The sequence below is a fragment of the Schistocerca serialis genome, chromosome 8 (assembly GCF_023864345.2).
Source record: "Schistocerca serialis cubense isolate TAMUIC-IGC-003099 chromosome 8, iqSchSeri2.2, whole genome shotgun sequence".
NCBI lineage: Eukaryota > Metazoa > Arthropoda > Insecta > Orthoptera > Acrididae > Schistocerca > Schistocerca serialis.
The window spans coordinates 518,607,876-518,621,137 of NC_064645.1; positions in this window are offsets into that span (position 1 = coordinate 518,607,876).

Consider the following 13,262-nt stretch of genomic DNA (forward strand, 5'->3'; position numbering starts at 1 on the left):
TGAGGCTTTGGAAACTCCTATGCGATTATTTGACCCCATTATCCAGTGTTTCAGAGGACTTGTCCACAGCGTGATGTCTCAGTTATTGTCTGTTCCCTTGCCTTCGCACTTTACGCCAGTACTAGGACGCCGTGCTGTGGCTGAGCTCTGTACTTATGGCTCCGGCATGCGAAACTCTCAGAATGACGCATTAGGTGGCGTCATACTGTGCCGTCTGCGCAGCCTGTCGCTGTGGCCGAGCGGTCCTAGGCGCTTCAGTCTGGAACAGCGCTGCTGCTACGGTCGCGGGTTCAAATCCTGCCTCGGGCATGGGCGTGCGTCATGTCCTTAGGTCAGTTAGGTTTAAGTAGTTCTAAGTCTAGGGGACTGATGACCTCAGGTGTTTAGTCCCATAGTGCTCAGCTCCGTCTGCGCTTCTTGATTAGAGCTCTGCCTGCTATGGAAATGTATCACGAACGACACCCTACCTTCTGCAGTACTGAACTCTTTGCGTGCTCCAGATACCGGTCGTGACACACGGTATGAGTTGAATATGATTCTCTGTGTTCCATACCAAGTAATAACCATACAAGTTTATAGGTGAGACTGTGAATTGTATTTGCTATGCAACAGATTCTACAATGAAATTAAGATGTTCCTATTTAAGATGCGATAGTACCTCTCCCCCGCCCCATCCCTTGGGGTGGGGCAAGGGGGTCGACATTGATATCGCCAGATACCATTTCATTGTCTCCAGACAAAAAGTTCACCCTGTATAAGATGTGGACAGTTAAGCCATTCTTTGTTGGTCGTGTACCGTCTTGTACCTTGACGCAGAAGAAGGTATTTACCATTAAACGTGTGATATTTGAAATGAACTGAGTTTCTAGCGTCTTAACTAATTTACCTTTCTAGTAAATGAAAATTGGTGTTTCTTTGTAATAATTTCTATTTCAAAATGTACACTACTGGCCATTAAAATTCATACACCACGAAGATGACGTGCTACAGACGCGAAATTTAACCGACAGGAAGAACATGCTGTGATATGCAAATGATTAGCTTTTCAGAGCATTCACACAGGGTTGGCGCCGGTTGCGACACCTACAACGTGCTGACATGAGTAACGTTTCCAACCGATTTCTCACACACAAACAGCAGTTGACCGGCGTTGCCTGGTGAAACGTTGTTGTGATGCCTCGTGTAAGGAGGAGAAATGCGTACCATCACGTTTCCGACTTTGATAATTGTCGGATTGTAGCCTATCGCGATTTCGGTTTATCGTATTGCGACATCGCTGCTCGCGTTGCTCGATATCCAATGACTGTTAGCAGAATATGGAATCGGTGGGTTCAGGAGGGTAATACGGAACGCCGTGCTGGATCCCAATGACCTCGTATCACTAGCAGTCGAGATGAGAGGCATCTTATCCGCATGGCTCTAACGGATCATGCAGCCACGTCTCGGTCCCTGAGTAAACAGATGGGGACGTTTGCAAGACAACAATCATCTGTACGAACAGTTCGACGACGTTTGCGTCAGCATGGACTATCAGCTCGGAGACCATGGCTGCGATTACCCTTGACGGTGCATCACAGACAGGAGCGCCTGCGATGATGTACTCAACGACGAACCTGGGTGCACGAATGGAAAAACGTCATTTTGTCGGATGAATCCAGGATCTGTTTAGAGCATCATGGTGGTCGCATCTGTGTTTGGCGACATCGCGGTGAACGCACACTGGAAGCGTGAATTCGTCATTGCCATACTGGCATATCACCCGGCGTGATGGTATGGGGACCATTGGTTACACGTCTCGATCAACTCTCGTTCGCATTGACGGCACTTTGAACAGTGGACGTTACATTTAAGATGTGTTACGACCCGTGCATCTACCCTTCCTTCATTCGATCCCTCCGAAACCCTACATTTCAGCAGGATAATACATGACCGCATGTTGCAGGTCCTGTACGGGTCTTTCTGGATACAGAAAATGTTCGACTGCTGCCTTGGCCAGCACATTCTTCAGCTATCTCACCAATTGAAAACGTCTGGTCAATGGTGGCCGAGCAACTGGCTCGTCACAATACGCTAGTGACTACTCTTGATGAACTGTGGTATCGTGTTGAAGCTGCATGAGCAGTTGTACCTGTACAAGCCATCCAAGCTCTGTTCGACTCAATGCCCAGGCGTATCAGGGACGTTATTACTGCCAGAGGTGGTTTTTCTGGGTACTGATTTCTCAGGATGTATGCATCCAAATTGCTTGAAAATGTTATCACATGACACTTCTAGTACAATATATTTGTCCGTGTATCATCTTCATTTCTTCTTGGTGTAGCAATTTTAATGGCCAGTAGTGTAATTAACTTGCAACTGTTTGTCCATAATACTTCTATTTAATTTGATTTCACGTACTGATTGTCGGTGTGTAGTAGAACAATAATGAAACAGACTTTTAGATGCACAATTGACAAGATTTTCTGGTTTTCAACGCTTTCATTTAATTGCAGTAGAATTTTATTCATAGATAGATGTCATTTTGTACCATGGACCATGTCTCCACACTTCGAATAACTTATATTATCTGAGACTTTTCCAAAACACAAATGCACAGTACAGGGGAAGTCCAACCCCTTGTTAGAATCCTTTTCTGATTTCATATACTTCAGAAATTTCACCTCGGTGTGTAACTTTCCACTTAGTATTCGTGGTTAAGCGAACTAAATAGTTTATCATCAACTTGTAGTGCAGGAGTCCTTCCCCAGACTCGTAAAGTCTCCAGAGGATAGGCGGTATGTGGTGATGAGTACCTATTTATGCCCGAGTGCACCAAGGCAACATCATTGACAATAACACATTTATTGGTCAATAATACAAGATCATTTTCCAAAGTGCCCCACCTGAGCCGCTAAAGCGTGCAGCGCCTCCTCAGCGGTGGAAAGCCGGCGCGCGCTCGCCTTTTAGTATCGCCGTTACAGCGAAGCCTCACATAGTGGCTGCTACGTCACTGGGTGGCTTCCAGGTCTGGTCATCGATTTCCAAAGTGATCACGTTGACGACGAAGATTTGCACTCTAGAGTCTCGCCCCAGGTTCACCTGAAGTACTCGCAGGAGTCGGCTCTTAGCCCCCCTCTAAGAGACCGGAGCTGGCAGAATGGGTGTCTGCCAAAGGAATGGGATGAGCAGCAGCAGTGCTCCCCCTCTCGAAGGCGGATGATGGACAGCGTCTAGGTCAAGTAGGTCAAGGCTCCAGGAGGTCCGCAGGGTGATGGCGGCCTCTGTGCCCCATCAGTGTTGCCTCGTAAGTTTCCAGTGCAGCTGGAAGTAGCAACGCCCTTCCAGCCGTAGCTTCGTTTTAACTCGCTGTCAGCTCTCCTAGTGACTTCAGACTTTCGTAACTTCATCTTTCAGAGACGCTTTTCTGCTGGCAGGTCACCTGATTACTTCTATTGCGTTGTATCCAGTGTCCCTTACGAAACTCTGCTTTCTCACTAGTATGAAGGTATCTCTTGGCTTCCAAGATGTCATTACGCTTCGCTTGCTGACCTGAGCGCTCCGATAGCTTCCGTGTTTGCCGCAACTCGCTCGGCTTTTCCCCATAGCTGGCAGTCTACTGGTCATTGACTCAGGCGGTTTGGCTTCTGGGAGCTGCCAAGATAGAACTGAACGAAACTAAGTCCCCGCCGGAGATACTACCCTCGGTCGTAACAGAACAGAGCTGGTATTTCGATCGGAACCGCAAGATATTTTTAAAAATCCACAAAGGTGATGAAAAAATTTTGCCTCGTCAGTATATAGGCCCTTAGTGCTAAATTTAAGTTGAAGGTTTTTTCCATAGATGATCTTCCTTTGCAGAAACCTCCATGATGTTCCTGCATATACAACAGTGTAAGTAGATTGTTTATGTGTTTCTATGTTGGCAGCGTTATGTAGCGCTCTGCATTAATAACTTTGTCAGCGCTGTGTGCAGTCTGTAAGAGACTCTGTGGCTGGTCGCAGTAGCAGTTGGAATTTAACACTTAGCGGTGATAGCATATGGAAGTGAACAGCCAGCAGTGATGGAAGTTGGGAGTGAGTAGTCAGCAGTGATGGAGGTTAGAGGTTAATAATTAGCATTAGTGGAGGTTTGCAGTATTAGCATGAGCAGATGGTCTGAATGTATAACTGTAATTGAGGTTTATTACTGATGATTATATAATTTTTGAACTGGTTGTCACATTCTTAAGGTGAAAACATTGTTTGCTCTGCAACAAAATCGTTCCTTTGCTAACCACATGCCTATTAGTATTTAGAGCCTTCAGTAGTTAGAATCTTTAATTTAGCTGGCAGTATTAGCGCTAGCAGCATTGCTGTAGTTCGTGTAATGAAGAGGTAAGTGACTTATGATATGTGTGGGTTATTGTTAGGAATTCTTCTATTTCTGGGCCATTCTTTTGTGTTGATTATTTGAAGTCAGGTTGTCACTTTTAAAGCAGTCAGATCGCATTATCCTTGAATATTGTGAGTAATTAATGAGTAGGATAAGTCTGAGTTCTGTTTGCCAGCACAAATTCTGCAGGTCAGTGTTGAAATGATAAAATAGCAAAGAGACAGTATAATCAGTTTCACTCAGCAGTTTAAGAAAATTGAGTAAGCACTCAGCAGTTTAAACTGGTTCACTTGCATCCAATTTCGCTAAGGAATATAAGTAAAAATTTATTAAATAAAGAAGTTTCACCTGGCGACCCTGCCAGGATTCGAACCTAGAATCTTCTGATTCTTCTTATAGTTTGAATAATTAGTTATTGTTATTGCTAGCATGTAATTGTATACGAGAATTTCCTTTGTACTTGTAGTTTCTCATTGTTGTACTGTATTGTAATAAGCAAAGCAGTTGTGGCATACATGTGGATTTGCACCAAGTATCTCACAGTCGCCTTTGCAATTAATTAGATATTTATTATTTTCAGAGCTATTTTTATGTGTCTTCCAGTTTTTGTTTTTCAAATTGTGTTTCTTGTGTGTTATTGTGCAAAATAGTGTGACAAGCATGGCATGTGAAAAATGTAATGCTAGGCTGAAAGCAAATTGAGAAATTACAGTGAAGATGAGAGTAGCATGTTACTAGCACTTTGTAATGAAGTGATAAACATTCAAGACAGTAATTTGATAGTTGTGCATAGCGACAGCGACCAGGTACTAAATAACAGTGTAGAAATGGAAACAATCAGTGAACAAGGAAGAACTGTCAATCGATCGGTCGGTAACTGTTTGCCTCAGGAATGTGGAGTAACACAACGAAATCTTGCAAATTACATAGATTTAGGTTTTGAGTCATTACCCGTTTCTGAATTTACTCAAGACACACTTTCTGGTTTTCGATATATAAGTATTGCCGGTGTGGGTGCATTGCCGAAAAGTGCATTGGGACATTTTTCAGTCACTCATGCATTGTAATTGCTATTACTTCAAAAAGCTAATCAAATGGGACAATGGCTACAAAAATTTAACACAATTGAACAACAAGTTGAACAACCAAGTGAAGATTTAAGTGCTGAGACATCCGACATTGTATCGAAAGACCAAAAAGTTTCTGAAGATGTAAAAACGCATAGCCTTTACTGACACAGAGGAGTACAAGTAAATTAGGAAATTCAAACAAAATCAGAATCAAATTAATATGCAAGATAAAAGAAAAATGCGCGAAGTATAAAATCAATTGGCACAGGTGATACAAGAGTTACATATTTCAGAGAAGACTCACGCTCCGACAGAGGAAGAGGGATTTAGAAACACGGAAAAATCGCTAAGTAATGACACTGGGTATTTCGGAGATCTTGAAAGGAGTCGGCAAGGTGGAGCGAGCCTTCAGAAGGAACCGCCGACATGACGTAAGAATGACAGATATGCGACTCGGCGTCATGAGGACTTTGACTATAAGTTCTTCACCACAATGCATAAATTCAGAACATTCAAGAACTCTAATAATGATATACATCCACAGGTTTGGCTTCATCAGTTTTCTTTTTGCTTTCCTCCTAACTGGTTATTAGAGAAAAAAATTAACAGAAGATTATACCACATTACTCTTGTAAAACCGATTATTGACAAACCATATGCTTTCTGAATTAGTCATTGCTATAAGATTTTCACTTCACGTTACTATTACGCTTTGTCATATCTAGTCAAGAACCTATGGAACTTATTAAGACAGTAATTTTAAGAGTCTACTTATATATGGAACAGACGACACAGTCTTATTGTGTGTGCATTTTTGCTTGTTAGTTGCACCATTACGTAACGACTATAAGGCTTACATACTTGGATCATATACCGATAATGAGGTTTTACTGCAACATTTTGGTGTACTTGAAAAGACATTTTTTTAATTAAAGTTCTTTCTGAGAGGTTACAGTTGACACAGTATTTAGTTTGAATGACAGACCACACGATTATACTGCGATGCTACTAACGAGTGACACAATCTTCATTATTTCTTTTGCACTATATCTATTTTATGTCTGCACAGTTTTTCTACGTCTTCGGAAAAGTAAAATATGTTTCAGTAATGACTTTTGTGGCATAGCTACAGTGAGATAGGTATTTTCGTAACACAGCAATACGTTAGAGCACAGTACTTTCAAGGTCATGGCAATGAACGTAATAACTACAACATCTGTACGCATAACGTTTTGCTTATTTACATGACAAGGTAAGTACATTGATTTCTGGAGAACTTTTCTTATGGACTACGATAACTACGACACTTAGCACATTTTAACCGTTAAGCAATGACAGAAATTATCTTACAGCAAGAAGCACAGTTCAGCACTACAGGACACACATTTGAGTGATTACCTTTTGTACTTGGAACATTTTTAGGAAATATTTTTGAACTACTATGATACAGACAAGGTCTTCGGTGTTACATTTCATTCTGCAGTTTTAATCTATAACAGTTGAGGGTATGATTACATTAGCTCTCATGAGGGTATACCTACTTTGTGTACTATGTGTGTGGCAAGCGCAAGGTGCCCTAGCTAATATGGTATTTGCTTAACAGTGTTGCCCATTGGTACTATATTTTTCTAACAGAACTACACAGCTATCACATCATTTAACTGAGAGAGACAAATTTTTTTTTCACTACGTTACTGACATATGTCTAGGTACTTACAGTTAGATTACTTCACACTTATACCTTGTCTGCATTTTGGTAACGTTCACATACTTTCAAAACCATTGTGATACTTTGAGAGCTTTGAGTGATGTATTTTGTATGGATCATGATTTTTGAAGTACGTTTGAGGTAGGTGACACTATAGAAATGAGCAGAGAATTTTTTTAGAAGTTTTGAGATTACTGAAGGAAGCTACGACGATTTTGATATTTGATTGATCTGTTATGAGATGTTATTATGACGATCATGTGTCTTATGATGTTGAGTTATGTTTATGATCAATGAGATGATGCTTTTGAGGAATTTGATTATGCTACATATTTATTATGATGAAATATTGAAGAAGTGTAATAAGGTAAGGAACAATGGGTAGTGGTTAGGGACTCTGATTGTGGAAAAGAATGTTGGAAACCAAGAATTGTACTTTCAGAGTTATGAGATGTGAGTATAAATGTGAATGTGAGTACCACAATGTTGACAGAAATTTTTGGACACTGTTATTGATGGGATTTCGTTTCTACACACTTCTACTGTAATTTTTCGACCTGTGAAATTTTTTATTGGTATGAAACTGTTCTTGTAGCTAAAACTGCTGTTGTAAATATTTCGGTAAAGAGTACATGTGGCCTTGACGTAATGCTCTGCTGCTCCCAGCTGCGCACTAGCTGCTTTGAAATGTACATATTGTTCTGTGGACTTTCAACTGTCCTCGTGCCGCTTCTGCAACTTTGAAGCTTGCCGCAAGCCCTCGCATAGCTGTAGAAAAGAGAGGCCATTGACCTCACCATTGATACATCTTTGCAGAATACACCACAAAAACGACACACTATTACTTGGAAACATACGATTACACTTTGGAGCTCGTACTTTGTGTTAATTATTGAAATTTTTATGAATTAATGATAAATATTCTTATGTTTAGACACCTGATTATGACAATTGTCTCTCTGCGAGGGTTGAGAGAATTTTTACTGTGCGATATGAGGTTTTCCTGGCGTACAGAAATCTTGAAAATTTCTCGGGTATTCAGCCGGGTAGCGTCGTCCAAAAGGCGCGATATTTTGGCAAGCCGACGTCTTGCCATCTTCAGGCGTTCTTGATGTCTGATTGATCTCTGACGCTGACGCTGAAAAGACGAGCCTATCCTTGGCTCGAGGTGGTGCACTTTAGACAAAAATTTGTCATTCCTGCGGTTCCTGTAAAAGAGAGAAAGATATTACCACTCTTGTTGATTGGTCTTAGCTGGTGTAACCTGAAAAGGAGAAAGACACATTCTGTTGAGGGATTAGTAAAACTTAATGCCTCAGCAGGTCAGGCCAACGCGTGGTTGGCCTGTGATGAGATTGTTGGCCCAGTCCACGGATGAGCCGGTTGCGTGAGTGTCCCGTCTTCTCGTAGAACTTCCTGGCAGTGGCGCGAAACCTGTCTCGGAGATGCAGGATCCCGGTGTCCTCGTGGAGTTGGCGCGTCGAGAAGGGCCTCGGAAGGTGCATAGCAGTCTTCAGGGCGCGGTTCTGTATCCGCTGCAGAGTCACAATGTGAGCATCTGCGGCTTTCCCTCAGACCACGGCCGCATACTCTAACAGTGGGCGAACCAATATTAGGTAAAGCGTGATGCCGTGTTGCGGTGGCAATGACGACTGCGGGTTTAGCAGCGGATACAGGGCGCGAAGGCGTGCTATTGCTCTCCCTTTCACATCACGGATGTGATGCTAGGGTAACCCCTAGGTATTTCGCCGTCCCACTCCATGGGATAGGTTCTTCCAGGATTTCGACTGGCGTTAGCCCTGGCGGCAGAAGTCTTCGGGTGAAGACGACTGCCTGGCTCTTTGTGGCGTTGAATTTCAGCAACTACTTTGTTGCCCATGAGCCTTAGGCGTCGCACCCGCGTTGGAGGCGATTTCTCATCACTTGGGCGTTCATGCTGCGAGTGAACAGGGCTGCATCATCAGCGTACAGCGCCAGTTCGACTCCTGCCACTTTCGGCGCGTCGGCAGTGTACAGGGAGTACAGCGAGGAGTCGAAAACCGACCCCTGCGGCACCCCTGCACGTATCTGCCGGTCTGTGGACGTACCGTCGTCAGCCCTCACGTTGAAGGTTCGTTCAGACAGGTACGACAGCAGCAGCGTCATGTGGGACGTCGGTATCACTTGTTCAAAAAGTTTGAACTCGAGACCGTTGTGCCACACCGAGTCAAACGCTCGGGAGACGCCGAGGAACACTGCCCCAAAGAATTCCCTTGTTTCCAGTGCCCTCATCGCCGGTTCTACCACCCGCAAAAGCTGGTGGGAAGGGGTATGTTCTTCTCGGAACCCGAACTGCTCGTCCGGGACGATGCCCTCCTGGGTGACGTGTCGCATCAGTCTTCTCGCGTACAGCCTCTCGAAAACTTTCGAGAGGGACGGGAGCAGGCTGATGGGTCGGTAGCTCGATGCCTGGCGTGGGTCCTTGACGGATTTCAGAATGGCCACGTCCTCCGCGTGTTTCCACGCAGAGGGGTAGACACCTGATCGGAGAATCTCGTTGAAAACATTGGCAAGTTGCCGCTGTAAGTCTGACGGAAGGTTCTTCAGCAGGAGGTTTGTGACGTCATCGCTGCCTCTAGCCTTCTTGGGGTTCAGCGAGCGAAGTTGCACAGCAGTTTCCTCCTCCATTATTGGCTCGATAACGTCGCCTTCCTCCCTTGCGGCGCGGAAAGTTTGTAGTTGCTCGTGGACCCGCCGTATGTGGTCGTCGTCGATGACGTTGGCCACCGGTGTGAAGTTCGCTGCAAACGCGTCAGCAAGGACGCTGGCTTTCACGTCAGGATCGCTGACGAATTCGTTCCCGACCTGTAAAGGCGGTATTCGCTGTCGACGGCGTAGGAAGGACTTTGCCACCCTCCATTCACTGCCATCCTCAGGAGTGAGGGTAGACACAAGGTTTTCCCATTCCTGATTCCGGTGTTGCTCGACTGCTGCCTTAATTTCCCATCTCATGTGGTCCAAGCGGCGCTTCGTGTCTGGTTGGCGAGTGAGCTGCCATTCACTAAACAGTCGGTTCTTCTCGGTGATCGCGTCCAGGATAGGGCGCGGTAGCTGCCGCGAGAAGTCTCGGAAGCCGGTACGTGGTCGGAGGAGAGGACGTTACGCGTCTCGGCGGTCGCGAAGTGCCCGATGCCCTTCAGAAGAGCAATATCGAGCACGTCCGGTTGTCCCCGTACAGGGAAGATCGTGGGGTCAAACGGCCCCACGGTGATCGCGCCGTTGCGGTGAACAACGCGTGAGAGGCGGCTCCCACTGCGGCTAACAGTTCTCGAGTTCCATTCGGTGTGTTTCGCGTTGAAATCCCCGGCTATGAAAGCTCGCCCCTCCAGCGACAGCAGGACGTCGAAGTCGGCTTTGTCTAGCGGTCTGCCAGGCTGCCGGTACACCAATCGAAAATAATCATTCCGGCGGTGGTGTTGACGGCCAGTCCTGTGGCCTCCAGCGAGTTGAGCGCCGGCAGTTGAACCCGGTGGTGGCGCAGTGACTTCTTCACGCAGATTGCAGCGCCGCCCCAGTGTGTGTCTCTGTCATCTCGGTAGCAGCAAAAATTTGCTGCTCGCACGTCGACCCCATATTTGAGGAAGGTCTCCTGTACAAGGCAGATGTCGATCGCCTCGTTCCGTTTTTCTGGATTTCCGGAAGGCTTTTGACACTGTACCATACAAGCGGCTCGTAGTAAAATTGCGTGCTTATGGATTATCGTCTCAGTTATGTTACTGGATTTGTGATTTCCTGTCAGAGAGGTCACAGTTCGTAGTAATTGACAGAAAGTCATCGAGTAAAACAGAAGTGATTTCTGGCGTTCTCCAAGGAAAAAGTGTTATAGGCCCTCTGCTGTTCCTTATCTATATAAACGATTTGGGAGACAATCTGAGCAACTGTCTTCGGTTGTTTGTAGATGACGCTGTCGTTTATCGACTAACAAAGTCATCAGAAGATCAAGACAAACTGCAATACTTTTTTGGTAAACATTTTTGGAATACAGTGATCAATAGATTATTGTATTTTGACTAAAGTTCATTCTTGATCACACCATTTATGTTTCAATGATATAGGTAACCGGCTTCGGTTATTTTTACATAACCATCATCAGACCCATGGCTCCCTTACGATGGTAGGCGGAGCTCTCCTCAGCTGAGGAGAGCTCCGCCTACCATCCTAAGGGAGCCATGGGTCTGATGATGGTTATGTAAAAATAACCGAAACCGGTTACCTGTATCATTGAGACATAAATGGTGTGATCAAGACCGAACTTTAGTCAAAATATAAACTGCAAAACGATTTAGAAAAGATATCTGAATGGTGCGATAAGTGGCATTTGACCCTAAATAACGAAAAGTGTGAGGTCGTCCACATGAGTGCTAAAAGGAACTCGTTAAACTTCGGTTACACGATAACTTAGTCTAATCTAAAAGCCGTAAGTTCCTGCTGAGGGTGGAGACCCCGAGCGTTGAACGTGCAAATGGTTAACCCATAAATATGGTCGTTCTCCATTTTAAGGCTGGTTTCTCCCGGCGGTGGCCTGGAGGGCCGCCGCCACTGCTCCCACGAGGACCGGCAGCTGCGTCATCAGCTGGTTGAGCGATCGCAGAAGCGCGGCCAGCTCGGTGGTGACTTCCTTCGCCGTTTCGGGAAAGTTTGACTCCTTCGCGACGTTTCCCGTAGTCGGCAACGGAGCGGCGTGCTAAGAACGCCCTGTACGGGCGGCAACCCTCCCTACAGCCGCGGACGCCGGCAAGCCGGCCTCCCCAACTGCAGGCGGTGCCGCGGGCGAGGGCAGCTGCGATGGCTGCGGTGCCGGTGCGGCCTCCCCTGCGGGCGGCCGTGGTCTCTCGGAAGCTGCGGCTCGGGTTTGCGCGGCTGGCGCGCATTCCGCTCTCGAATGCGGCGCATCCCCGGTAACAGGCGACGTGGTCCCCGTTACAGTTGCAGCTTGTCCGTCGGTCTTCCTTCTTCTTGGGCAGTCCCGCGACGGGTGCTCCTCGGCGCAGCAGGCATTCTGCAAAACTTTGCCAGGTGACCCATGCGCAGGCAGTTGAAGCACTGTGCTCGTCTGCCTTTTGCGCGGAGTGGCTCGACTTTCACGTCGAAGTCGGCAATGTTTTCAACCCCAAAAATTTACCGGTTGTCGACACTGTCGACTAAAACCACAAGGAACAGGGACATGTCCCTGTGGGTCCTGGACGACCTATCAGGCCGACGTGGCGGGTCTGGAAGCCGAGTTGCTCCAGCTGCCGCTGTAGAAGCGCCGGTTCCATCTACAGCGGCAGATGACGAAAAACGACCTTCAGCTGCTTCAGCTGCTCCGTGCTCTGCGTGAAGCAGTTCCACTTCTCAGTCTCACAGAGTTGCACGAGTTTCGCTTGGTCCTCTATGCACTCTGCTCTGATCTTGTAAGTGTCGGTCCCCGCGATCATCTTCCGCGGTTTTGCGACGGAGTACAGCTTCTCTCTGAGCTCGCTATAGCCCTCACTCCATTGGACGGTAATCAGCGGCGGGCGGCGGGGCGGTTTCGTCGCCTAGTCCCGTCCCCGTCGGTCTCAGCTACTTCCGGCATATCTGCAAACAGGTTTGCAGCCTTGACCTGTTCCGGCGTCACCGCTCCAAACGACCTGGCTCTCGCTGTGTGGCGCCGGGAGGGCGCGATGAAGCCTTCTTCGTCCGGCTTCCTCGGCGATGCGGTCGTCCTCCGGCGTACCCTCCTCTTCTTCCGCCTGGTGCGACCAGAACTTCCCTGGGGGGAGGGAGTGTCCTCTACGGCCGCGGCTGGGCGCTTCCGTGAGGTTTTCTCGACCTCGGCAGGCTCGTCGGCTGTTGCCAGCCTGGACGTTGGTGAGAGCGTGGCGGCTTCTGTAGCCACCACGGCTGGTGCGACTGCTGGCGCGGCAGCTGCCCTGGCAACTGCGACAGGTAATTGCCTGTCGCGACCCACAGGTACCAGGGACCGGAGTCTCGTCAGTACCTCCACACTGTCCGCATCGGTTCCCATGGCCAGGCGTTGCATGCAGATGCAACTCTCCTCGGGAGTCAGCATGACAATGGCGGCGGCAAATTCCTCCTTCGTCAGGGGGATCGGCGGCTCGATGGGTCGTCT